We start from the raw sequence: 26,194 nt of genomic DNA on the forward strand, positions 1-26,194 counted from the left end.
AATTTCACTCCATCTAGAAGCAAAGCTAAGGGAGTATCTACAGATTCAAAGGGGGATGCTTGATGATTAAGTCCCAGGAAAATGAATAAAGAGAAGTTTTCTTTGCCAAATCACTTTATTAGTTTTCTGTTTTTGAGGAATTATTTTGTAAGTAGCATGTGCTACAATTATATGAACCACAGAGATACAGAATATTAAAATAACTGGGGAAGAGAGTAGAGAGGACATGTGTTGGCTAGAATGCACAGAGGTGCTACTAGAGATGTGACTTGGGCCACCTTAAGTTCTGGGAGAAAGCATGCCTTGGGAGACTGTAGATATCAGCAAAGGTGCTCCTGGACTTCCATTGGTGTTTTTAACTTTTTTCTTCTCTGGACCTCAGCCTATGAGTGAATGCCTTGCTCTGCCCATTAGTTCCTTTTAAAGGAACCTCCCAGCTTTCTGTGGAGAAAGGGCTGAGCTTGGAAAAGTCCTTCCTGCAGGAACCGCTCATATACCATGACTGGATGCAGGAACCCACTCCTGGTTTCCTTCGGGACTTGGTACAGATCATCAGCACTTATGTCCTGGATCTGAAATTCAATTAAACAAACCTTTGTATTCCCAGTCCTTGGCACAGGGTCTTGCACATAGTAGGTGCCTGATAAATGCTCATTTGTAATTGAGATGATTGCCAGTGATCTGGAAGAGGGATGAGATTTGAGAGAATCATGGGTGATCTGACAGTTTGAGAACACTTGGGGGTCTCTCCCAGCTAGCTCCTCTGCACCAGGCAGAGGGCACCAATTTCCTGCAGGACTCGTCAGCAATTATCTCATATCATGTCTTCTTGGGAGGGGACTAACATTTCCAAAGAGGCACTAGACGGGAGAGGGAAGGTATAGAACAAGAGAAGTCACTGGGGCACCCTGTCAACAATGTCACTCTCTCATGTAGCCAAACTCCCACCCAATCTGCCACTAAATCCAGGCTTCTCTTCTTACTGCCTCTCTCTATTCATTTCCACCTTGTCACATTTATCTCCACCTTGATGCATACAGTGTTCCCTGCCTAGAATACAGTCCCTGCTCCCCTGTATTTTAATAAATTCTATCCATCCTTTAAGGCTTTGGCATCTATGATATGAGAAAAAGTCTATCCAATTTCCTTTGCAGAGAGTAGGTGCAAAATCAACATTAGTGTTTGCTGAATCAAAAGGGAGGCTGTGGAAAGTGGGCAGACAGAGGGGGAAGGGGGAAGGCACAAACCACAGTCCCATTGGGCAGGCAAAGAAACATCTTCACATGGGAGTTGTATTTCTCCAGGAGGAGTTCAGCCAACTTCTTGTGAGATTCATTAAATTGGTTTTTCTGGAAGCAAACAAGAAGATACAAAGCTCTTTTCTCAGTTCCTTGCACTGACGGGCCTCCTGAAAGCTTGCTCTGGCTGAATCGTCAGCAACCCTACCCTTGCTCACCTGAATCTCATCCAGCTCAGGCACCTGAGACCAGCTGCTGATAAAATACTTCTTGAGAAGCTTGAGGATGCGAGAATTTCCCAGGACTATGTCTCGCAGACTCTGTCCAGGACCTGTTCCCAATAGCAGAATGTTATTTTTACTTGAGAGAATGCTGGGGACCATGGACAGCCTGGGCCTCTCCGTGGAGAATGCAACTTGACCACTGAGTCTCTCACAGATCCCTCTCCATTCTCATAAATCTCATGAATTCTTTTTTTGGGGGGGGGCAGGGCAGTAAGGGTTAAGTGACTTGCCCAGGGTCACACAGCTAGTAAGTGTCAAGTGTTTGAGGTCATATTCGAACTCAGGTCCTCCTCAATCCAGGGCTGGTGCTTTATCCACTGCACCACCTAGCTGCCCTATAATCTCATGAATTCTGACTGCCATAAAGCTTCCACTCCTTCCTCCTCCCTCTCCCTTGCCCTTCCCCTTGCCCAGTCCTCGAGATCATACCTCCCCAGCAACTCCTCACCAAAGCAGGACTGATCATCCAGGGATCCCCAGAGCACAATGGAGTGCACCAGCTTGTTTTCAGTCCTGGCTTGTTCAAATGCTTTGATAAGAGGCAGGTAGGTGACCTGGGAGATATGAGGGTAAAGCTTCCTTAGGTCCAGGAGGGAAATGCTAGACTCTGACTCCAGCCTCAGAGCCCATAGTGCTAATATGCACATAACAGCAAAAAGGCAGTTTGTTGGGGGTGGTTAGCCACTGAGTTTGCAGGGGATGCTGCAAAGAACTGTGACTCTATAGTACAGTTTCCATGTTCATGGAAAACAAGGCAATTGTCTCATTGGCCTCTTAGATAAACAACAGCATGATCTTTTCTCCTGGAAGAAATAACTTAGGCAGATGACTCTAAAGTCCAAACAAGTCTCTCCTCACTTACAGAGAAGGTGAATGGTCTTGACAAGTAGCTGTCTGTGTGTCAGTTTTTAGTGAGGACAGAGTTCTTTGAGTGGGTGGAAGGAATCATTCAAGCAGGAGGCCATGATGGAAAATGTTCTGAAGACACTATGAGTGCTCAACATCAGGGCTGAGAGGTTGATAGTGGGAGAATGTAACCCAAGGGAGAAGGGGAAAGATAAGAACAGAAGGTTGTTGGAAACCCTCAAGAACTCCTATCAGTACAATGACCACTCATGATTCCAGAAGAGAAGAGAAAGATGATCCTTACCCCCGCCACATAGGAATGGGCTCAAAATACAGAATAAGACTTATTATTTTGGACATGACCTTTAATAATGAAATTATTGATAATGAAAAAGAAAAAAAATGAAGGGTTTTCCTGGATATTCTGAGATAGAAGCAGCCTCCAAGGATCAATGGAAGAATGAGGATGATGAACAAGAACCAGAATGCAGTTACTGGTCAAAGAAGTCTTGTGGTGAGCAACTCCCTACTGAGGACTATGGGAGCAAAACTGGACATGGCCAATAGAGTAACATCTAAGAAGTAGTTTCTTGGTAGAGTTGGGGGAAAGCTGGGCTTGGAATCATGCAAGGACTGGGTTTGTTGGGATTCCACCTCTGACACAACTTGTGGGACTGTGGTGAGCCACTTGAGCTCTCTGACCCTGAAACAAACTCTACATATGTCAGGTGGGGACAATACCACCTGTGGCACCCACCTCCCTAGGTAAGTGTGAGAATCCTATTAGAAGGTGAATGAGGGGGCAGCTAGGTGGTGCAGTGGATAAAGCACCGGCCCTAGATTCAGGAGGACCTGAGTTCAAATTTGGCCTCAGACACTTGACACTTAATAGCTGCATGACCCTGGGCAAGTCACTTAACCCCAATTGCCTCCCCCCCAAAATTCATTTGGCAAGATAAAGAGCAAGTTTATTATTAAAAATTGTAGAAAAAGTTATGATCTCATTCCTAGCAAGTCTATAAGGAAAGATGGCTGAAAAAGCAGTGTAGCCTCTTAAAAATTATGTTCTGATGATACAATAGCAAAGGCTTCTTTTGAGGAAGAAAAGGGGTGGGTAGCTCATTAGATGAATATTGGTTCATGTCTCTTGGCATGGACAAAATGCAACCTAAGATAAAGGAAAAAACTTCACAGGTGTAATCCAGGAGCCATTGCTTGGTGAACGGAAATGGTGCTGGAAAGCTGGAGACACCTGTCCACATTTTTAATGAGAGAAAGAAGACAGGTTCTACAAACTATACATGGATGAGCTTGGTATTAACCTGAGGCAACATTCTAAAACAAATTATTTAACATGTGACTGGTGAGCACCGAGAAATAAAAGTGCCCATCACAAGATGACAGTTATTCACCAAGAACAAATTATGCCAGCTGTACTTCATTTTCCTTTAATAGAGGTTTCTAGAGCAGGGGCTCATGGGAATGCTCTACACTTAGTATACTGAGATTTTAGCAAGTCATTTGACAAAGTCCTTTATGATAGTCATGGGGACCAGACAGGAGAGAAATATGCAGTTAAATGGGGTATGGTTATCAAATTTGCAGGTGACACAAACATGGGAGGAATAGCAGAACTGAGGGGGCAGCTAGGTGGCACAGTGGATAGAGCACCGGCCCTGGAGTCAGGAGTACCTGAGTTCAAACCCAGCCTCAGACACATAACACTTACTAGCTGTGTGACCCTGGGCAAGTCACTTAACCCCAATTGCCTCACTAAAACAAAACAAAACAAAAAACAAAAAACAAAAAAAAAAGTACATCAAGAAGTATAGTGTCTAAAACAAAGGAAGGGATAGCTCCTCTCTGGTTTTGAGTCTGGGAGCTGCATTTTAAATGGTACACTGGCAAGTTGGAACACATTAAGAGGATAGTCAGAATGACAAATGCCATATGAGGAATGGTTGAAGAAATTGCAGATGTTTTACCTGTAAGATAGAAAATTGACTAGGAGCCTTGGGAGCTGCCCAGATGTTTATTTGGAGGGCTGCCACAGGGAAGAGGAACTTGCTGCTCTTGGTCCTTTGTTCTCAAAGAGGACCATGACAGATGTCATGACCTGCAATGAATTGGATTTAAGTGAGGAAAGGCTGTGTAAAGTCATCAGGCTCACTTTCTCCTCCAGAGCCATCTGGGTCCAATGACAAGATATATTATCAGGATGACTGGAGATGGCCCCAGATGTTTAAGGCAATTGGGATTAAGTGACTTGCCCAGGGTCACACAGCTAGTAAATGTCAGAGGTCAGATTGAACTCAGGTCCTTCCAACTTCAGGGCTTGTGCTCTATCCACTGCACCACCTAGCTGCTCAGAAGAGGGTCTAGGTCTAATTCCTTAAGTCAGAACTAGGATCAATGATGGATTCAGCTTTGGATTTAATAAAAGGACTGGCATGAAATGGAATGGATTACTTCAGGGAGAGTGAAATGCCATTGGAAGTATTTAAACAGTCTGAAAACCACTTTTAGGAGGGTGTTGTTTAAGAGATTCATGGATTAGGTAGGAATTATATGCCCTCAAGGTTGATTTACTAGTCTTGTGTTCTATAATTTTGTTGTTGTAAATAACTTCCCCCAGAGGGACTAAGGATTCCTATCTTTATGTAGTTTGAGTACTAACTTGGATCCCAATCTCCTTCTATTAGGAAGCTGACACATCCCAAAGCATAGTGGGTAGCCAATAAGGAAATGAGCACTTTTTGTTTTGTTTTGTTTTGGTTTTTTTAGGCCATGGGGGTTAAGTGACTTGCCCACGGTCACACAGCTAGTATTAAGTGTCTGAGGCCGGATTTGAACTCAGGTCCTCCTGAATCCAGGGCCGGTGCTTTAACCACTGTACCATCTAGCTGCCCCTAAATTCTTGTTTGTTTTTGTTTTTGTTTTTGAGAGGCAATTAGAGGTTAAGTGACTTGCCCAGGGTCACACAGCCAGTAAGTGTTAAGTGTCTGAGGCTGGCTTTGAACTCAGGTCCTCCTGAATCCAGGGCTGGTGCTTTATCCACTGTGCCACCTAGCTGCCCCGAAATGAGCACTTTTGATAGGGCCACATGCTCTATTCTATTGGTCGTTGGCATTGGGAGTAATAGAAAGATGCAAGTTTCCTTTTGCACACTTTCCCCCAATCAAAAAGCACTCCTTCCTTTATTTCCCCCTTGGAATCCTAAAAAACTTAAATCTCACTTTGTGTCCCCAGCTTCTGTCCTCCTTGCTAACTTTGTTAGAAGGGCCAACCTGGGGAGCCCCACTAATTCTGTCCTCTAGCATTCTATATGACCTTACCTTCAAGAAGGGGTACATGGCGACTTCCAGCTGGTGGGCTGCCATCTCCCAGCTTATCTCTTCCTGCCACACAATGTCCTCAAAGACAAGCTCGCTGGCCTTCCCCGAAGGTCTTCTGTAGGTTCTTTTGCCATTCCTGTGTATCTCAGTTGCTACTGAGGGTCCCCAGGACTCCAGCTCCATCTGAGAGAAGTAGTCAGTGATGAGTCTCCAAATCCCAAGTGAATTTTCTGGTTGTGCTTGAGGCACAGCTGAGTCCTTGTGTGAGAAGGAAGCATCTTTCTGGAATTCATACTCTGCACCCTATCCTGACTGGTCCCTATGAATGTATACCATGAGGTCAAGAAGAACAATTATGGAGAGCAGGAGAGGTAGCACAGAACTAGAGAAAAGGAAATGTTCTAACTTGAAAAAGGGAAAAGAATGAAACCTATAAACCTAGGCCTATGAACTTGACTTTGCTTTCTGGAAAAATATTAAGAATATATATTGTGAAATTATAGAAAAGGGAGTAGTGACCACTAAGTAACAGGATGCCTTCAAGAAAAAGTAAGGCCAGACTAACCTAATTTCTTTTTATTAGGATTAGATTAGGAAAGGAATGCTATGGTTAGTTTACCTAGATTTTAGCTTAACATTTGACTAAATCTTTCATATTACCCTTGTGGACAAGATGAGGAGATATAGGTTAGACAGATGTTCAGTTAGGTAGATTTCATACTGGTTGATAGACTAGATTAAAAGGGTAAAAGAGTTGATGTCAGTGGAAAGGGAAATCTAGTAGAGTAACCCGAGGTGCTGAGCTCTTTACCATTGAACACATTTCATCAATCACTTAAATAGACAGCTTGCTCATTAAATTTGCAAATGTCACAAAGCTGAGAAGGACAGCTAACATTTTGGATGATAGGCCCAGCTTTCAAAAAGATCTCAAAAAGAAAGATTGTTGGGCTGAATCTAAGAAGAAATTTAATAGGGAAAAATAAAGAGTCCATATTATATTTAAAAATACCTACTATAAAAAATACCTACTATACAAATCCAAGATAGGAGAGCATTGACTGGATATCAATTTACATGGAAAAGATCCCAGGGCTTTAGTGGACTGCAAAACTTGGGCCTAAGGTTATATACTAGGCAAGCAGTAGGAACAGAAAAAAGCGGCAGTTGTGTGGCTTTGACCCTAAAGAGTGGTTGTGTATTCAGCCCCCAGTTCAGTTTGAAGCCAATAGCCAAGTAACCAGAACAGGGAGGTCAGACCAGGGGGAAGCCTTAAATTCTCTGACTGTGAGCCTGCGGGATGGGGTCATCATCAGTTAACTGGAACTCAAACCAAGGGCAAGCCTACATTTGTATCACCCAGACATGAATCAGGGTCAGGAGCTTGTAAAGCTCAGTATTGGAGGAAAGCAATCATAGTTTATCCTAGATCATACCACTTTGGGTACACTAAATGTCTCAGGTCCCTGGTCTGAGCTGTCCTAGATATTCTTGAAGAGCATAGTATTCAATATCTAGAGAAAAAAGTAGTAGGATCCCAGAGAATGCAAATCAAGACCCCTAAAGGCCAAGATACTCCTTTAAAGGCTTAGAATCTGACCTTAACTTGAAGTCTCAATTCAGGATGTACAGCTGGAAGTAAACTTAAAAAAACCCAAACTCCTACTTTTTTTTTTAAAAAGGAAACAAACATTTATTAAGTGTCTATAGTGTGAAATGCACATTAAAAATATCATCTCTTTTGAAATGCTTAAGATACAAACATAGAAGAAGGAAATAATTTTTTAAAAATCTGAAGAAAAGCCTCAAAGAAAAACACTGCTTAGTTGCAAGGTCAACTAGAATTCCTGGAATAAATGAAGCAAGAGTTTAGAAAAAGAGTGAAAATTATTTTATAATGTAATGAGAATGCTAGAGGAAATAATTGGAAAATAAGCAAGTACTTTGGAGGAGACTGGGAGAATTGACAGCTTTTTACAAGAGGTATAAAACTTCTAATCCAAGTCACAGACTACTTGAAAACTAGAATGGACCAAACAGAATTTAATGACTCCATAAGATAACATTAAATAGTAAAATAAAGTCGAAAGACTTAAAAAATAGCAATAAATATAAGATATCTCACATCTAAAACAACTGACTTGGAAGGAGAGGTAATTTAAGAACCACTAGACTACCTAAAAACCATGACCATAAAAAGAGCTTGGACATCTTATTTTGAGAAATTATAAAAGAATTCTGCCCTGAATAAGCTTTGAGCTGTCATATCCAAGGAATGAATCTATTCACATTCTTCCTATTTTAGGATGAGGATTGTGGTTAAATAGAAATAAAATTCTATGTAGGTCTTTAATGAAGACTTCAAAAGTCTTCTACTAGTTTAATGCTAGTGAGCTAGGAACTCCTCATTTCCCATGACTTTGGGATTTTTCTGACTTAATACACCATACTCCCGGAAACTTATCACTGGGAAAACTCATCATCCTGTTAGATCGAATCAGGCTTGCTATTCACATTTTCTCATTACCCTCTGGCCCTCCTATTGGAGGGTAGAGATATGATAAATAGCTTCCATTTAAGGATGACTTCTTCATCATGGCCCAGCTTTGAGTACCTCCTCCCTGTTTCACCTTCCTTTTCATCTTCCCTTTTTACCCACTCCTTTTCACCTTCCTTTTTGGGTTGTTTTCTCCCATTAGATTCTAAGCTCCTTGAGGGCAGGGACTTTCTTTTTCTGCATTTGATTGATTAGCACAGTGCCTGGCACAAAGTAGTCACTTAGAAAATATTTATTATTATTGAAGTAGTAGGTATTGTCATTGCTTATAGAAATAGAATAACCCCTGGCCCAAAGCTACATTCCACCAAAAGAACAGGAATGTAAGCAGATGGACAGGCTGCCTAGTATTTCTCCTAAAGTGGAGTGACTACTGACACCAAAGCTATGACTTTTCAAGGGAACCAGATCATAAACAGATAGTTCTTTTGGGGGAATATCTGCCATTCATTTTCTTTTCTTTTTTTTTTTTTTTGTGGGGCAATGAGGGTTAAGTGACTTGCTCAGGGTCACCTAGCTAGTAAGTGTCAAATGATTGAGGCCAGATTTGAACTCAGGTCCTCCTGAATCCAGGGCCAGTGCTTTAATCTGCTGTACCACCCAGCTGCCCATCTGCCATTCATTTTCAGGCAGAGTATATTTGTAGAGTCCTACATGGGGGCAACTAGGAGGCACAGTGGATAGAGCACCAGGCCCAGAGTCAAGAAGATCTGAGTTCAAATCTGGCCTCATACACTTACTAGCTAGGTGACCCTGGGGCAAGTCACAGCCCCAGTTTGCCTCAGTTCCTCATCTATAAAATGGGACACACTGGGGAAGCAAATGGCAAACCACTCCAGTATCTTTGCTGAGAAAACCACAACTGAACGATTGAACAATAACAAAAACATTTAGGCTAGTCTTTTCCTTTATAGCTAGCAGGGAGTTGTGAATTTGATAGCTTCACCTTCCTGTTTGTAACCTTGTTCCTGGTGCATTATAATCACAGGAATCCCCTAGACAGAATTGTAAAAAACTCCTGTCCAAGTCAAGTACCAGGTCACACACATACCTGAGGGAGGTAGCCAATATCCGTGTCCAATTCACTACTGGCCCTGCCATCTTCTTCATACTGGTAAAGCCATTCCATTTCCACATTCAGAGGCCTTGTAAGAGAAGTGTATATGAGGTTCTGATGAGTGCAAACCAGGCAGTGACTGAGGATATACTTATGGCATGGATGGCTTCAAGACGGGCTTCAAGATTTTATGTGAAAGAGGGAGAGATGTTGATGGAAAGAAAGTCTGGGTTTTAGGTAAGTAAAATGCCTTCAATAAGAGTAAAAGGCTAAGTCCCAGAGGTTGTCCTAGGACACTGCCAGGGTCAGAACTGTACCTCTCTTCCTCTTCCATTTCCATGTGTCATAAGCTATTACCCAGAAGTCTCCTGAGGTCTGGGATATCCAAACATGAGAGGGTCTATCTGCAACTTGTCTCTGCTATCCAGGCTTTCTCTAGGTAAGTGGAGAGCCCTCATAACTGATAAGCTAGGGAATGTCATAGGGAGGCGACACTATCACATGTAATCTTCAGGTCTACCACTTTGGGGAGCTTTTGACCTCCCGAGGTAAGGAGCAACTATCCTCTCCTATCCTAGGTCATATGAGAAGAGTACATGGACTTTCAGGGTTGTGCCTTGGGCTCCTCCTAGCCAAAGCAGCTGGTTCAGATCCCTCCCAGCAGAGTATTTCTGAGGGATTAGGAAGGGAACCTTGAAAGTGATGGTGAGAGCATTCTGATGTCTAGAACAAGTCAGGGTCCCAACTCTTGGATTGTCTGATGGGGTTCCTTCACTTGGCTGAATTGCCCTGGAAGGGTTACGGAACCTGACATTGTGATTGGGGCACAAAGAGCTTGAAGTCACGGACGTGTGAGGAATCTTTGGAGAGAACAACATGCCCAGTGAACTGTCCTGGAGAGAACCAGAAGGGAAGAGGGGTGGTTCGTTGAGCTGGAACTCAGCATGGATCCTATGGCCAAAAGGATAAAGTTAGAGAATCTCAGCGTTGGAAGGGGAACAAACTCTCAACAATTTTAATCCCTGTTCTGGTAGCCAGTCAAGGCGACTCCCCCATCCTTGGGGTAGAGAACTCAGAGCACTTCCATATTAGGCCATCTGGACATGCCAGCCAAGCCCCCGTGGGGTGCCTCCATGTCAGGTGATTCAAAGAAGTTGACAAAGTCTCTCATTCTGTGCTTGAACTGATGAATGAAAAATGCAACTGATGATGGTACTTCTCATTCTGTACAAAGCCATGGGAATACAAGAAACATAGCAAGATGGTCCTTGCTCACAGTAGCTTAGACAATGCAAATAGGGGAGTGACAGCTAGGGTTGGAGGTTGTGGTTGAATGGCTTAGAAAGTTACCTTTGGGGAGTTATTAACACTCCTTCAGTAGGTGTTCTTTAATGCAGGGTTTACAGACTTGTTTTTTTAAAAAAATTTGGATAACTGTAATATAATAAAATTGGTTTACTCTGTAACTAATGTATTTGTTTTGTGCATTTAAAAATATAATTCTGAGGAGTCCAGAGTTTACCCAGACTGCCTAAGGTTTCTGTGACACAGAAAACGTTAAAAACCACTCCTTAAAGAGAGTGGAGGGGAGGTAGGGTTGGGGGTTAGTTTCACGTCACTGGGATGGGCAGAGGCATTGAAAAATTCAACTACTGTAAACTTTTTAAAATGTTTTTTTTTTTGGGGGGGGGGAAGGATAATAGGTTAAGTGACTTGCCCCGGGTCCACAGCTAGTAAAGTGTCAAAAAGTGGTCTGAGGCTGTATTTGAACTCAGGTCCTCCTGAATCCAGGGCCAGTGCTTTATCCACTGTGCCACCTAGCTGCCCTTGATATTCTCTTAAATTTTATTCATTCATTCATTCATTTGTGGGGCAATGAGGTTAAGTTGACTTGCCCAGGTCACATAGCTAGTGTCAAGTGTCCAGGCCAGATTTTGAACTCAGGTCCTCCTGAATCCAGAGCTGGTGCTTTAATCCATTGTACCACCTAGGGTGCCCCTACTGTAAACTTTTGAGGAGGGATCTAGAAGAATTGGGGATTGCAAAACGATAGGAAATCCTGAACCTCTTCAGGGACTTGACTTCAACTCCTTTGAGACAATTACTTTACCTTCACTTCCCATCTCTTCACAGAGATTGCCACTTGTACAAGGGTACAAAATCGCTTGTTTATGGTCCCTGTTCTTGTGTAGTGACTAAGGGCTCCCTGAGTAGCAAGAGATGGAAGAGATCCCGATGTTCTCCCAGAGGGACAAGTCTTCCCCAATAACTGAGGGATAACCTGGGCTTCTTCCCTGATAGCCTGAGACTTGTAGCACTCAGTGTTCTGTCCTATGGTTCTTGGCTGTTGTTCATTACCGCGCTCTTGCCCCCAACTCCCACAGTCTGGAATGTTGGAGGCAGGCAGTACTCACCTGAGGCCACAGTGTAGTAGAGTCGTTGGAAGCCATGAGGCAGGCCACTGTCCCCTGAGGGCCAAAGCGGGGTCTTCACAAATAGCCTTGGTGGAACATACTGAGGAGTTTATAGATCAAGTCCTGTGGGAGGCAATGGCCCGACTACCTTGGGAGCCTCTTCCAGGTCATCGCCTCTCCTGGGGCTGGAATAGGTCACTGGCCAAAATGTCATTTATGAGCTAAATGATGGGAACCTTTCCTTTAAATTGACTGCGACAATTGTGTTTTTTTCCCCCAAAGGCCTTGATACTTCTTTCTTTCCTCCTGGCCCCTGGGGTGGAAGAGTGGTTATCTGGAACCTGGTAGGTCAGTCTCTAAGAATTATCAAGGGGTCAGGTTCAAGGGAACATATAGGGAACTGGAGAGCTAAGCAAAGATTCTCATATCCACAGAATCTGGACTCCTGGTCTAGAGGAGGTGAGGTTTGTGGCTGTGGGTAGGGCCTCAGCCCTAGTGCTGGGTATTAGACCTGAGAAATTTGGGTTAGAGCTGAAGTAGGCTGGGTCAGGCCTGAGGCAAGAATATCAAACTCTGATTATTGTGGTAGGGGAAGATTTGAGGGGTGGAATAGAGATGGAGCTAGGGACTTGGGGTTTTTCTAACCTCTTTTCTGCTGGCCCTTGGTGGATAGAAGCGATTGGAAGGGAGACGAGCTTTCAACTCATTGGGGGATAATCCACCAGGGCTCACCCAGCTTCAGATCCTCCTGTGGTGGCAGGAAGATGAAGAACTGGCGGCTGAGAACTGGCGAGCACTACATCAGGGATGGTCCAATTTCCGAAGTCCAGACAGGGTGAGATGAGAAACCTAGGAGAAAGTGAGAACAGTATGTAAGAGGCAGTGAAGACTAGAGATAGACTGAGGCAGGAATAGTCAGACTATGTTTAGACCCAATTGAGATTTTACCAAAAAGCCCAGCCCAGGCTGAGGAAGGGCCTCACTGTTCTACACAGAGAGATCTGGGTGCTTGGTCCTCTGGCTTTGATGCCACTGGCTTTCACCTGGTGTAGGATCCCTGCCTATTTTCAGATATACTTCCTAATTCTATACTGTAACTATTCTCTGCTGAAGTCCAACTGGTTTACTGACTTTCCCAAGAAGATATCCCAGCCTCAATACTTTTGCTCATCATGTTCTCATGTGAATATACTTCTTTTCTCTTCTCTTTTATCTGCCCTACCCATCTTTCAGCCGCAGGATATGTATATTCTGAAACATTTCGCATTCATCTCTTCCTTCTTTGAACACTTTTAGGGCTTACTATCTATAGTGGGTAGCTGTTGGCACAGTGGATTAAAAAATACTGGCCCTGGAGTCAGGAGGACCCAGTTCAAATCTCACCTCAGGCACTTACTAGATCTCTGTGACCCTGGGCAAGTTGCTTAACCCCAATTGCCCTAAACATCTGGGCTATCTCCAATCCTAATATATATCTTGCCACTGGACCCAGATGGCTCTGGAGGAAAGAGTGAGGTTGGTAACCTCGCACAGCTCTCCCTCACTTAAATCCAATTCAGGGCAAGTCATGACATAACCCCAATGTCATGGTCCTCTTTGAGAATGAAGGACAAACAACAACCATTTATACTAATTTGATTCCATAAATCTTTTTACAAGATTATCTCCTATTATTGGAATGTATGTAGAGACAAATATGACAGGCTTTACTCTCATGGTGCTTACAATCTAGTAGGTGGAATGATAATTTTATGTATAAGAAGATAAATATCATAAAAGAGGAGCAAATAAGGTGCTATGGGAATAAAGAAGAGGTAAAAATTAGTTTCATAAATACAGAATGGGAAAGTATGGTTTAGGTAGTTGATAATTTTGTCTGAAAATGTTCTGGGGTCCCAATGGACTCAATGAGTAAGCACTCTGATGTGATAGATTAAAAAAGTTCAGGTGATCTTGGTTTTGCTTCCAGGAATAAGTAGTGATAGTCATTCTGTCCTCTGCTAGGGTCAAACCATACCTGAGTATTGTGTTCAATTCTGGGGCCCAGTTTTTCAAAATCTGATTTGTATTGATAATGTTTTCTCATTGCCTTCCTTCTTAAATACATCCTTCTTCACTCTGCCCATGGAGGCAAAGAGAAAGAGGTATGTATTTCCCCTCTCTTGAAGTGAGCGCCATTTTATAATGAGCTTCCATCTTAGTGTGCATTGAGCAAATCATCTTCCTTCCTTGAATTTAGACTTACCCCTGGTCCAGTCTACTTGCAACGGCTAAAACTTACCATTGATTATATCATTGACTACCAAGACGATCATTGGATCAAGTATAGGCCAAAAATCCAAATCTCTAAGACTTTCATGATATAATATCATAATCATGATTGTCCTTCTCACAGTGACAAAGTAGACTGCAAGATATTCTAAACCCTTATCCAAAACTGTACACTCCATTGGTCTCCCCTTGTATGAGACATGGTAGCCCTGTATCTGGCAATAGTAGGTAATTTGGCATAGCTATCCTCAAGATTTACTTCTTCATTTTCTTCTATGGATGTTGTGGAGATGGTGAATATACTTTGTTTGGTTGGCTCATGTCTCTCTCTCCATGGCTGAGATGTCAAAAAAGTTTCTTCTTAACTGACTTCCGCACTCCAGACTTTGAGCCGTGGGGTCCTTGTTTGCCTATGATAGTTACTTTCGATACATTGTCCAGGAACCCAAGAGAGTTTGACTGAGGAGAGACTATAAAGTGTGACTCTCCACATCTCTCTGAGGCATAGGATCTTCCCTATTTATTTTTTTCTTCAGGTAGGTAAAAAACCCTTATTTCCTTTTTGTTTTTATGATGCTATTTGAGCTGACTGGTTTCCATTAGGTGGAATTGTTCTGTTTTTTGTTTGACTTATCTTGTTTTGTTCTTTGCCAGTAGAGTTTTTTTTTAATTAAAATTTTTTTTTGGGTGGGGCAATGAGGGTTAAGTGACTTGCCCAGGGTCACACAGCTAGAAAATGTCAAGTGTTTGAGGGCAGATTTGAACTCAGGTCCTCCTGAATCCAGGGCTGGTGCTTTATCCACACCAGTAGAGTTTTAGGAGGGTGCTGCCATGAGGGAATCAGTTATTATCTTCACTGAACCATTGTGGGGTGCTTTGCCTTGATGATTTATGTTGTCTATATGTTCACATCCCTTTTAAAGTCTGAAGAACCTTTACAGACCCTCAACAAGATTGTCTGTTGTCTGTTCCCTCCTTTCCTTAGGTGTTTCTGGGCTTGGTTTTTGATGCTCATTAACACTGACTGCCATCTCTGCAGAGCTTTATGAGATGAAAAGGCTATGGTTAGGAGGACAGCGGACGTCCCAACAAGTTTCTCCTTTTGTTTCTCTGTGGGTTCCAATGGATGGGTTAATTTAAGTGAGTTCAGAGTTTCCCTCAGTTCCAGTGTCTCTATGATTCATATTCTCCCAACATGTGTTAGTGTAGTTAGGAGAAAAATACTTAGAATGACAACTGAAAAGTGGAAGGGAGAAATTGACTGCTCCCCCAAATTTGTGCACAGGGGCTTTCCCCCTCTAAGCCTGAAGAGGAAGTTAAGCTAATTGATCAATGGTTGTTCACTTTTGCCTTAAATATGGGAGCTAACCCTTAAAAGAGAAAAGGGGGGAATGAGATGCTCTCTTTGATGGTAATTAGGCTTGCAAAGAAATTTTGACTTTGAGTCTTGTAGCTGGGGAAGGGAGGTTATTCCTGGCAAAAGGAACATTGTTGAACAGGGTACAGAGCTGAGAAAATATTGGGAATAAGTCGAGGGCAGGGCACATAGAGAATGGGAGGAGGTAACACTGAAGGCAAACTGAGGTCTCTTTAAAAGGTGAAGGGGTGCCTGCACCTCACAATCAGACCTGAAATCGTGCTCCCAGCAGCACAGTTCCTCTACTCCATAACTTTAGATAAGAAATGGATGCTTTTTGGTCCTTGGCAACACTGTTGTTAATTGCTTTTGTGGTTAGGTAGTTGAGAATTTTGTCTGAAAACGTTCTGGGGGTCTTAATGGACTCAATGTACATGTAAAGTACTGGTGTGCTTCGTTAAAAAGGCCGAAGGACCGGGGGCAGCTAGGTGGGCACAGTGGATAGAGCACCCGCCCTGGGATTCAGGGAGTACCTGAGTTCAAAATCCGGCCTCAGACACTTAACACTTACTAGCTTGTGACCCTGGGGCAAGTCACTTAACCCCAATTGCCTCACTAAAAAAAAAAAAACTTAAAAAAAAAAAGGCAGAGGACCTGGCTTTGAATCTCCTCTTACCACTGGTTATCTCTGTGACCTTGAGTAAGGGCCTCAGTCTCTGTGGGCTTTAGTTTCCTCAGTTGTAACAGGAGGGGGTTTGACTAGATGCCTTGAAAAATCCCTTCCAGCTCTAAAGTCATTCCAGGAACATTTTAGTCCTAATCTTATAGACTCCCCTGGCTTCCCTATGATCAGGCTCTCTGTCCATCCTGCTGAGGGGTAGAAGGAGAAGGGGGTGTAATGTCCATGTCCCACAAGCTTCATTTCCCTTCCAGCTTGCTTCTGACTCTCTGGTTTTCACCACCATGACTTAGCTGCCTTCTCCCCTAGAACTTCCCTTAACACCTGGAACCTTCTCCTGCTTAGAACTTCCCTTAAACACCTGGGGACCTTCTCTCCCTAGAACTTCCCTTAACACCTGAACCTTCTCTCCCTGAAACTTCCCTAACACCTGGAACCTTCTCACCCTGGAATATCCCGCCACCATTCTGTACCCTGCCACCCCCCTTTAAACCCCCAACTGCTGAGTTCCTTCCAAAGTCCTAAGTTTGGGGAAGGGCCCAGGTCAGCTGTCCTTCATTCTGTGGACTTGGCCATCATGTCTCCTCACATGGGTACCCTCTCAGCCCCCTAATCCTTTTTACCTCTCCAAGCTCCTTGATGGGCAGCACTATGCTCCTTTATCTTGTGTTTGTGTCCTCAAGGCTTAGCCCAGTGCTTGCACAAAACAAGCACTTAAATGCTTGCTGCCTGCTTGTCCAGCCCAAGGCTAAAATCCCAGAAAAGGGAACCAAGTCCTCATGTTGTCCTCCCCCATTGGATCGTAAGCTTTTGAGGTCAGGGACTGTCTTTTGCTTCTTTTGTATCCCCACACTCAGCACAATGCCTGTAACATGGAATGATACTTGTGAAAGTGACTATAACCCCTTTATTCCATCACACTTCACATCTTAGGCTATTTTACATTACTAAAGTTGCCCAACTACTCCAGAGCCTTTGTTTTTTTGGCCTCCAGGTATTCTTCTTTCTTTTCCCTTTTCTGAGAAGAAAGATAAAGTGTTCTCTCCTTTCTCACTGAGAAGACCAATGAAACTTCATCTGAGGCTGGAGTTGTGGTTGGGGATAATAAGGAAGGGTAGGAAGGTAAGTGAGCAGGGCAAAGAGTTCCCTATGAAATGAATCTAGTATCATGTGTATTTTTTTGGGGGGCAGGGCAATAAGGGTTAAGTAACTTGCCCAGGGTCACACAGCTGGATTTGAACTCAGGTCCTCCTGAATCCAGGGCTGGTGCTTTATCCACTGTGCCACCTAGCTACCCCCTATCATGTGTATTTAATATCATGTCCAAGGAGTTGTGTCTGGTAAAGTGTCTTGGGGGCTTATGGAAATCAGCCCAGGACTAATTTTTCTTAGCCATAAATTCTGGAGGCTGTGACTCACTCAAGATTAGGCAGACAATAATAACTGTCAGAGGTTGGATTTGAACCTCTGTAAGGCATTGTGTCCGAATTGACTTTATCTCATTGTTAACCTGAGTTAACGATTACAAAGAAGGGATTCTCTTCTGTTACTTTCTATTTATGCACAGGAAACATTACTTCATTTCAATATTGGTCTAGAAAAGGGAATTCTGGTGCTCCCCTCCTGTTCTCTCCCTCTAAAATCACATAATGCATCTCCAAACCAACTCAAAGGACTTCTGGATATCCATCCCTTTATAGGCAGTGGATTGAGAATTGCACCTTATGAAGGGGGAGAATACAGGGCAGCAGGACAGGAAAACAGAGGTAGGGGCTTGCTACAGAGCCTTTTCCCATTTGCCCTGAGTATTCGTTTCCATATTACAAGGGGACTCTCCCGTGAGGGAGCGTGATAGCGCCAGTTCAGGTTTCTCAGCTCCATCACATGACCAAGCTGGCACTGGGCTGAAAGAGCACAATAGAAACCTCACAATATCTGTCTCTAAGACCTCACAAGCCCCTTTAAGGCCTTATACGCCCCTCCAGCTCACTACCACTCAGTCCTCCCTCCAAGCTTACCTCCAGGAATCCATTTTTGCTGTTGGACATAGTCTCTTGGAGCAGAGGCCTGGAATCTGGCCATCACAGAAAATTTCTCCTCACTGAGGTCAAGTGGGTAAATTCTGAGACCACTTCCTCCTCAAGGACACTGATGCTGTGCTGCTATGGAGCATAGAGATATTAACAGAATCAGTTGTGAGTTTCTTCTGCTGTACCAGCGACCTAAAGTATTTCTGTTCCCCTCTCCATTATTGTGTGAGAATTCTTTCTCTGTCAAGTACGTTTTTTTTTTTCCAGGGCAATGAGGGGTTAAGTGCTTGCCCAGGGTCACATAGCTAGTAGTGTCAAGTGTCTGAGGTCAGATTGGAACTCAGGTTCTCCCTGAATTCAAGGTCATGATTTATATCCATTGCACCACCTACGCTCCTCTGTCAAGTATTAGGCAAACAGAGAGGATAAATGTTCTCAGACAGAGAACTGTATGGGAGGGGGCTGAGTCTTAGACTTGACTGCAATCCTTTTTCTCTTTTCCTAGTTGCAAAAATGGGGACAAGTTTTTCCTGCCTGGCAGAGGTAGGGGTTGTTTTAGGCACTAGCTACAGGACAGGCATTGTGCTAAGTGCTGTGGACACACAAAAGAGGCAAAAAGTCAGTCCCTGACCTCAAGAAGCTTACAATCTAACAGGGGAGACACATGCAAAAACAAATTATACAAAGCGTCTATATAAAGCGTTTTTGTATATTCTCCTGGATGTAACTGGAACCACTGGAAGTGTGTGTGTAACATGGTCAAAGGCTGTGCTTTTAGGAAGATCACTTTTAGTGGCATGAGTGGAGGATATTGGAGTGGGGAGTGACTTGAGGCAGGCAGACCCATCACAGGATAAAATCTGAGATGGGATTCAAAGTCAGATCTCTCTGACTCCAATTCTAGTGTTCTATCCATCATGCCAGCCTAGTTACACAGTTTTGAGATGATAAGTGGTCATATTCTGATCTAGCACTACCACAACCACCTAACTATATGATATTGGGAAAGTCTTTCACACGTCTAAACTTCATTTTTCTATCTATAAAATAAATGGGTTAGCCTAGATATTTCCTGGGGTTCTTTTCCAGTTCTGTATTTCTCCCTGTATTCTTTCTTTTTGTTTGTTTGTGTTTGTTGTTGCTTTTTGCAGGGCAATGAGGGTTAAGTGACTTGCCCAGGGTCACACAGCTAGTGTCAAGTGTCTGAGGCCGGATTTGAACTCAGGTCCTCCTGAGTTTTAACCACTGAACCACCTAGCTGCCCCCCACCCCCACCGCCCCATATTGTTTCTTCATTTTTTCATTTTTTTTCTTTTTTCAGGGCAATGAGGGTTAAGTGACTTGCCCAGGGTCACACAGCTAGTGGCTGAGGCTGGGTTTGAACTCAGGTCCTCCTGAATCCAAGGCTGGTGCCTTATCCACTGCGCCACCTAGATGCCCCCCCCCCCATATTGTTTCTTAAAGCAAAAGCATTCAGAAATTAGAGGATGAAGTTGTATATATTTGGATACACATTTCATTTAGAAAGCATTTGCTGTTTATAAAAGTCATACTCTAATGGCTCATTGTGGTGTAGAGGTAACCCTGGGCTTTCCATGTATGTTGGAAGAGAACAAGCTTGGGTAGGTTCTACTGAAAGGGATTTGTGTCCTCTAGTCATACATGGAAAGGCTCATCACCCCCAAACTAGCCACAAATGATCAGTTTTTGGAGAATCACAACCCATATGACAAATAAAAATTAAAAATAGCTCTCAGTCTGATATGGCCCCTTGCTTTTGCTCTTGCATAAGTAGGAATAGGGGCAGAAGGGGAAAACTGAGAACCACACTCTTCTTGGACTGTCTATAAAAATTAACTGTTGGTACTCTGAAAGTAAGGTCCTTGTCAACAGCAACCACTGAACATTGCCAGAGGAACTGAATCATATCAATATTGGAAACCTCAATGCAAATAAAAGCAGAAGACAAAATAAAGTTGTATCTAAGTGGAGGATATCTGAAAAGTTCTTCTTGGAGAGACACATAAAGGAGTTGGCTTATTGTTCATCTAAAGGAAACAAGAAACATTATTTCATGGGACTCTTGGTCATCTTATTGTAATACTTATGAGTGAGCATTTGCAAAATAAGACCAACATGAAAGAACTACAACTTACATGCCAAAATCTGTTGTAGACAGGGAGGAGGCAAAGAAACACTATGAAGAATTCAATAGAGACCCTCTAAATTAAACCAATATAGGGGCGGCTAGGTGGGTCCTGAATGGAGGACCTGAGTTCAAATCCGGCCTCAGACACTTAACAATTACTAGCTGTGTGATCCTAGGCAAGTCACTTAACCCCAATTGCCTCACCAAACAAACAAAAAACCCCCCAAATTAAACCAATATATATTTTAACACTCAGCATCATCTATGCAAATATGGGTATAGAGGGTGATGGAAAATATGGCTCAGGATTAAGAAATGAGAGAAGCCAAAATCATAGTATGTAGGGAAGCCTCACTCCTATGTATTATGAACATTTCAAAAATGGCAGCTGTGAGGTGTTGGACATGGTGAGCACTTAATAGCATCACACACAAAAAATAAAGTTGATTTCTTAGCATAAGAGGGCAGCTAGGTGGCGCAGTGGATAAAACACCGACCCTGGATTCAGGAAGACCTGAGTTCAAATCTGGACTCAGACAGACACTGGACACTTACTAGCTGTGTGACCCTGGGCAAGTCACTTAACCCCAATTGCCTCACCAAAAAACAAAACCAAAAAACAAATCCAGCCTCAGACACTTAACACTTACTAGCTGTGTGACCCTGGGCAAGTCACTTAACCCTTATTGCCCTGCCCCCCCCTTGCAATTTTCAGGCTAAAATAAGGGGTTTGCAGTAGAGGGCCTCTAATGTTTCTAACTATGATTTCTTAGCAGAGTGGAAATGATTGATGACTGATATGCAAGACATTTCCTTATTAGCTATGTATATAGTTGAACTATTGGTTTGTTAGAGCAAAATTCAAAGTCAACAACAAATTAATAGAGTATAAATGAGAAATTATTGCATGCAATTAAAATGTCTCCAAATTGACCTCTTCAAATGAACCATTGACATTAAAACAAGGGAAACAGATAAAAGAACAGTCATTGAAACAGAGTATTACTACTTTTTAAGGAAGTTTAAGCAATATAAATAAGTCACAGTGCAAGGAGGCTAGAAAAGCTTAGAAATAATCTCAGTCAGTAAATGCCCAATTTCCTTTCTAAGAGGAGAAATATGGAAGCCAAGGGCAAGATTTATTTAGAATATAAATTCATTTGTAAAATTTTATGAAGGTGGTAAAATGAGCAGTATTACCTTGTTAAAGTGACAAACAGTAGAAGGAGAAATGTTTATAGAAAACTTAATGAGAGACCTAATTAAGCCAGACAATTTTGAGAACATTTAAGGATGAATCTGGAAGGACAAGGAACAGATGAGACAATGGAAGAGAGCTGTCAAAATTACCATAAAAAGCTATTCACTCTATCAATAAGAGCAAATACACTACATTTCTACTCTAATATAATAGTCCTTGATATGCTGTATGACAGAGGCATGTGAGTATGGCTGAATCAGATTAAGCTGTAATCAGAAAATATTTAACAAAATAATTATGAATGCAATAAAACATAGATAATGTTCATTTATGGTTCTCTAAACCAACATGTGGCTGCAGTGATCCATTTCTGTAGGCCAGGATGTTTTTATTTAATTTTCATTTATTTATTTATATATTTGCGGGTCAATGAGGGTTAAGTGACTTGCCCAGGGCCACACAGTTGGTAAGTGTCTGAGTTGAGATTTGAACTTGGGTCCTCCTAACTTCAGGGCCAGTGGGCTATCCACTATGCCACCTAGCTGCCCCTGCAGGGATCCATTTCTATTTGAGTTTGATACCACTGCTGTAAGGGAAGTGGAAATGACATGAAAGAAGACAAAGGTGGAAGGAACAGTTGGGCTAGACCAGGTATACCCACAGCACTGAAGATGACACAATCTCGGTGGTACTGAAGAATTGATTCTCAAGGTACCTGAAAGGTACCAACCAACCCACAGACATTATGCCTACTAAAAAGAGGATAGTAACTACTGACCCATATGCCTACTTTCCTATGTCTGCAAAATTTTCATGAGAATAATCTATATACATATTGAGGGCATCCTTGATGAAAATATGAGAAGGGAGACATGTTTTTGGCTAACACAATTCAAAAGCAGACCACATCCTACCAGTTATGCAATTAACTGGCTGAAAGATACAGAGAATACAAGTTCTCATTGTTATTATTTTTAAGTATAAAAAAAGCATGGATAGAGCACCAGCCCTGGATTCAGGAGGACTTGAGTTCAAATCCAGCCTCAGACACTTAACACTTACTAGCTGTGTGACCCTGGGCAAGTCACTAAGTCACTTAACCCCAATTGCCACACTAAAAAAAAAAAAAAAGAATAAGACAGCATTTTGATCTTCTGAGTCAAATGCTTTTTTGTGTGTGTGTTTGAGGCCGGATTTGAACTCAGGTACTCCTGAACCCAGGGCCAGTGCTCTATCCACTATGCCACCTAGCTGCCCCCAAAATGCTGTCTTAAAGATTAACCTCCAGTAATGTGAAAGATATGTAACATCATTTTGTTTAGTGACCAAGTAATTCTATTGATAGCAAATGTGCCTATGATTCCATTGGTATAGGAAATTCCCAGATGAGGAATTCACCAGTGCAAACTGGCAGCTCTTTTGCAGCTTACAATCTTAGGAGGGTGACCCAGCACATGGAGGATTGATTTGACTAAGTTCACACTTTGTTTTGAGCCCAGTCATTTGACTCCAAGGACAGACAGTTCTCTATGCTCTACTACCATGTTTCTCTGATAAATATCAAATTAGATATAAAACAGGAAGAACTTTGTTCACTGCCATTTTCATGGAGTCTAAAAGGAAGAGTAAGGCCTATATTGGTGAAAATTCCTTAGGTGCTCCTGTTTATGGATTTCACTATGCTGATTTCACCCTATTGCCAAACACTGCAGTGTTATATATGAGATCCATAATTATTTGAGTCCAGCCCAACTATTTACAGTGCAAAAACCAAATGGATAAAGAAGGCACATTGTTCAGACTATGACAGAGATAGATCTCTCATTACATAGTTCGGCCAGACACTCCTGATGGACAATGATCCAGAGTTGAACAGGAAGAAAGCAGGCTGGGTTGTATCTGGGAAACTGCCCAGTATTTTTAATGACCCCAAACTTTTCCCTGAAGCAAAGACCATCTTTTGAACACCAATGTTTTTCTGGTGATCCCACATGGCTTTGAAGCACAGAATACCACTATCTCAAGAATATTCCAGCGACCAGCTGCTCACAAGGCAATGGAGAGGTGCATGGTGCAATCAAGTGCCAGGCTTGTAGGAGAAACAGCATAAATATATGACCAAATAATGAACAAGAAGAGGTAGTGTGGTCATATAGTCAGAATGAAGGATAACTAATGGAGAGCACTTCTTTCCCATTGCTTCTAAGTAGTGTCAAGAGATCTAAATCAGGGGTTCATAAAGGAGGCAGTTTGGTAGTGGATAAAGAGTGGATATAAAGCTTGGTCCCAAGTCGGGAAGACCTGAATACAAATCCATCTTCAGACACTTGTTATGTAACCCACGGTCAGTCACTTAACCTTTGTCTCCATTTCCTCATCTGTGAAATTGGGATAATAACAGCAACTACCTCCCAGGGTTGTTGTATCAAATGAGATAAAATTTGTAAAATGCTTTGCAAGCGTTAAAATGCTATATCAATGGTACTTTTTAGTTTATAACTGGGAGTCTATAACTTATTAAAATATTGATAACTGTAGTTTATTATAATTGATTTCCTTTGCAATACTATATATTTTGTTTTATACACTTAACATTATTCTGACCATGGGCTTGGACAGATTGCCAGAGGTCCAAAACACAAAAAGAGGTTAAGAATCTCTTATCTTCAAGGAAGGGCTCCATTGAGGTGAGCTGACCCAAAGGACTTTAGTTGAGAACCTACCCACATGTGATACTGAGTGACCTTGAGCACTCTCCTCCTGCCTCAGTTTCCCTATCTGTAAAATGAGGGGATCGGACAAGCTGGCCTCTGAGATTTCTTTTTGCTCTAAGTCTATGATCCTGTAAAGGATTTACAGAACACTGACGAGACTGGCACAAGATAAGGTGGAGAAGGGTTGTGAACGACAGTAGTAAGAAGGCACACAACAGTCATGAAATGTCTCAGATACTACCCTGTGAGAAAAGATGAGATCAGAATAAAGTCTGGGAAGAAAGAAGCTCTGGGAATCTGAGGGGTCATTAGTTTGCCTGTCATTTAATTATTGCCACTGTCATCACTGATAATGATCATCAATAATGTCTAATGTTTGTACAACCCTTTAATGAGAAGAGCTTTTCTAATGAATTATAACTTTTATCCTTCCCTTGACCAGAGAGGTAGAAATGGGGTTGTTCCTTTCGGTTGGAGAAATGTACAAATGATTCCAATTTTCCCTCAGGGTCTTCCTCTTCAGCCCCCAAGTACCTATCAATTTCCTGGCCTCAGGCTTGAACTCTTTAAGGCTGATGTGGACGTCTCTGTCCTCGTCCAGAGAGGAGAAGAGAAAGAATCCATCTGTCCCTAGAGCCTTCCGTGCTGCCTCCTGTGTCAGAACAAGGGGACAGAAAGATGGGCTGAGGATATACAAGGAGAGGCCTCTGGACTCCCCGGGGGCTTGTTGGCTGCACTTTCCTGTCTTGGAATCTGACACAATTAAGAAGTCTTACAATTGGGGCAAACTGAGTAGATTGGAGGGCGGGGTGGGGTGGGGGAGGGAGGCAGGAGAAAGGGGTTAAATAGGTATGGCCACTTGACTTTTTGTTTTTTTTTGTTTTTGCACGGCAGAGGTTGCCTGGAGAGACAGCTTATGGGATTTGAGGTGTTTGAGAACCTATAACTGTAAGCCCAGGGTGTTGGATGGAGGCAGGCATAAGGGTGGATAAGAAGATGAAGGGGGAAGGAAATTGGAAGCCTCTCAGACAACAGCATCAAGGTTCTGGATAAGAGGAAGTGAATGTTAAAGGTGTTACTAACTGATGATGGTCAGATTGCAGTCGTGGAGAATAAGGAATTGGACGATTCCTTCTCCTGGAATGATGTGGCAGCGGGTAAGAGAAAAGATGTGGATCTTCAGAAACCTAGGCTTCAGTAGGTACCAAGCTCGGGGCTGAGAAGGCATCTAAGGTGAAAGGGAATTTGTGACTAATGCTGGGGGGTGGGGATAGTGCCGAGGGCTGAGGAGGTGAGGAAATGGGGTAAGACTAGCTGAAGAGGGGTGTGTGTGTATGTGTGTGTGTGTGTGTGTGTGTGTGTATGTGTATGTGTGTGTGTATGTGTTCAGGGGACTTTTGGAGAATGGAGGGGACAGGCAAGGGGACGAGAGAGACAGAGAAAGAGAAAGACAGAGAGACAGAGAGAGACAGAGAGAGAGACACAGAGAGAGAGACAGAGACAGAGAGAGAGAGAGAGAGACAGAGAGAGAGACAGAGAGAGAGGCAGAGAGAGACAGAGAGACAGAGAGATAGACACCCCTCCCACCCCCCGCCATGAAGATATAGGGGAAAGGAAGAGTCAGGAAAAAGGATGGAGAAGGGGGAGGTGATATGTAGGAGTTAGAGGAAGGGGAAAAGGAGGAGTAGGAGTGGGATGAAGAAGGGGAAGGGATGGGGAGGGGAAAGAAGCTGAGCGGGGGGTGGGGAGGGGAAAAGGGCTCCAGCGCGGTGCCCTCCCCCCGCCTTCCTCCCAAGTCTCCCCGCCTCCCCGCCTCCCCGCTCCCGATGCTGGGCCTGACCCACAGCGCTTCGGCCCGAGCCTCCCTGAAGCCCAAGTAGCCCTGAGTGGCGACAGCCAGCAGCACTCCCAGCACGGACACCAGCAACGCCAGGTCCCAGAGGCTGCGGCGGTGGCGGCGGCGGCGGGGCGGGCGGCCCGGGGGCTGCGGAGGTTGGCGAGCCTGATCCGGCCCGGGACCCCCGGGAAGGTCCATGATAGGAGGCTGCTGCGCCGTCTCCTC

At 43.2% G+C, this 26,194-nt stretch overlaps 1 pseudogene; it reads right to left on the reverse strand.

Annotated features, from left to right (window-relative positions):
* Nucleotides 1-389: 389 nt before the first annotated feature.
* LOC122750274 lies at nucleotides 390-26,167 on the reverse strand (annotated as a pseudogene).
* Between the last annotated feature and the right edge of the window lie 27 nt (nucleotides 26,168-26,194).

Source organism: Dromiciops gliroides, chromosome 3 (assembly GCF_019393635.1).
Source record: "Dromiciops gliroides isolate mDroGli1 chromosome 3, mDroGli1.pri, whole genome shotgun sequence".
In the NCBI taxonomy this organism is placed as follows: domain Eukaryota; kingdom Metazoa; phylum Chordata; class Mammalia; order Microbiotheria; family Microbiotheriidae; genus Dromiciops; species Dromiciops gliroides.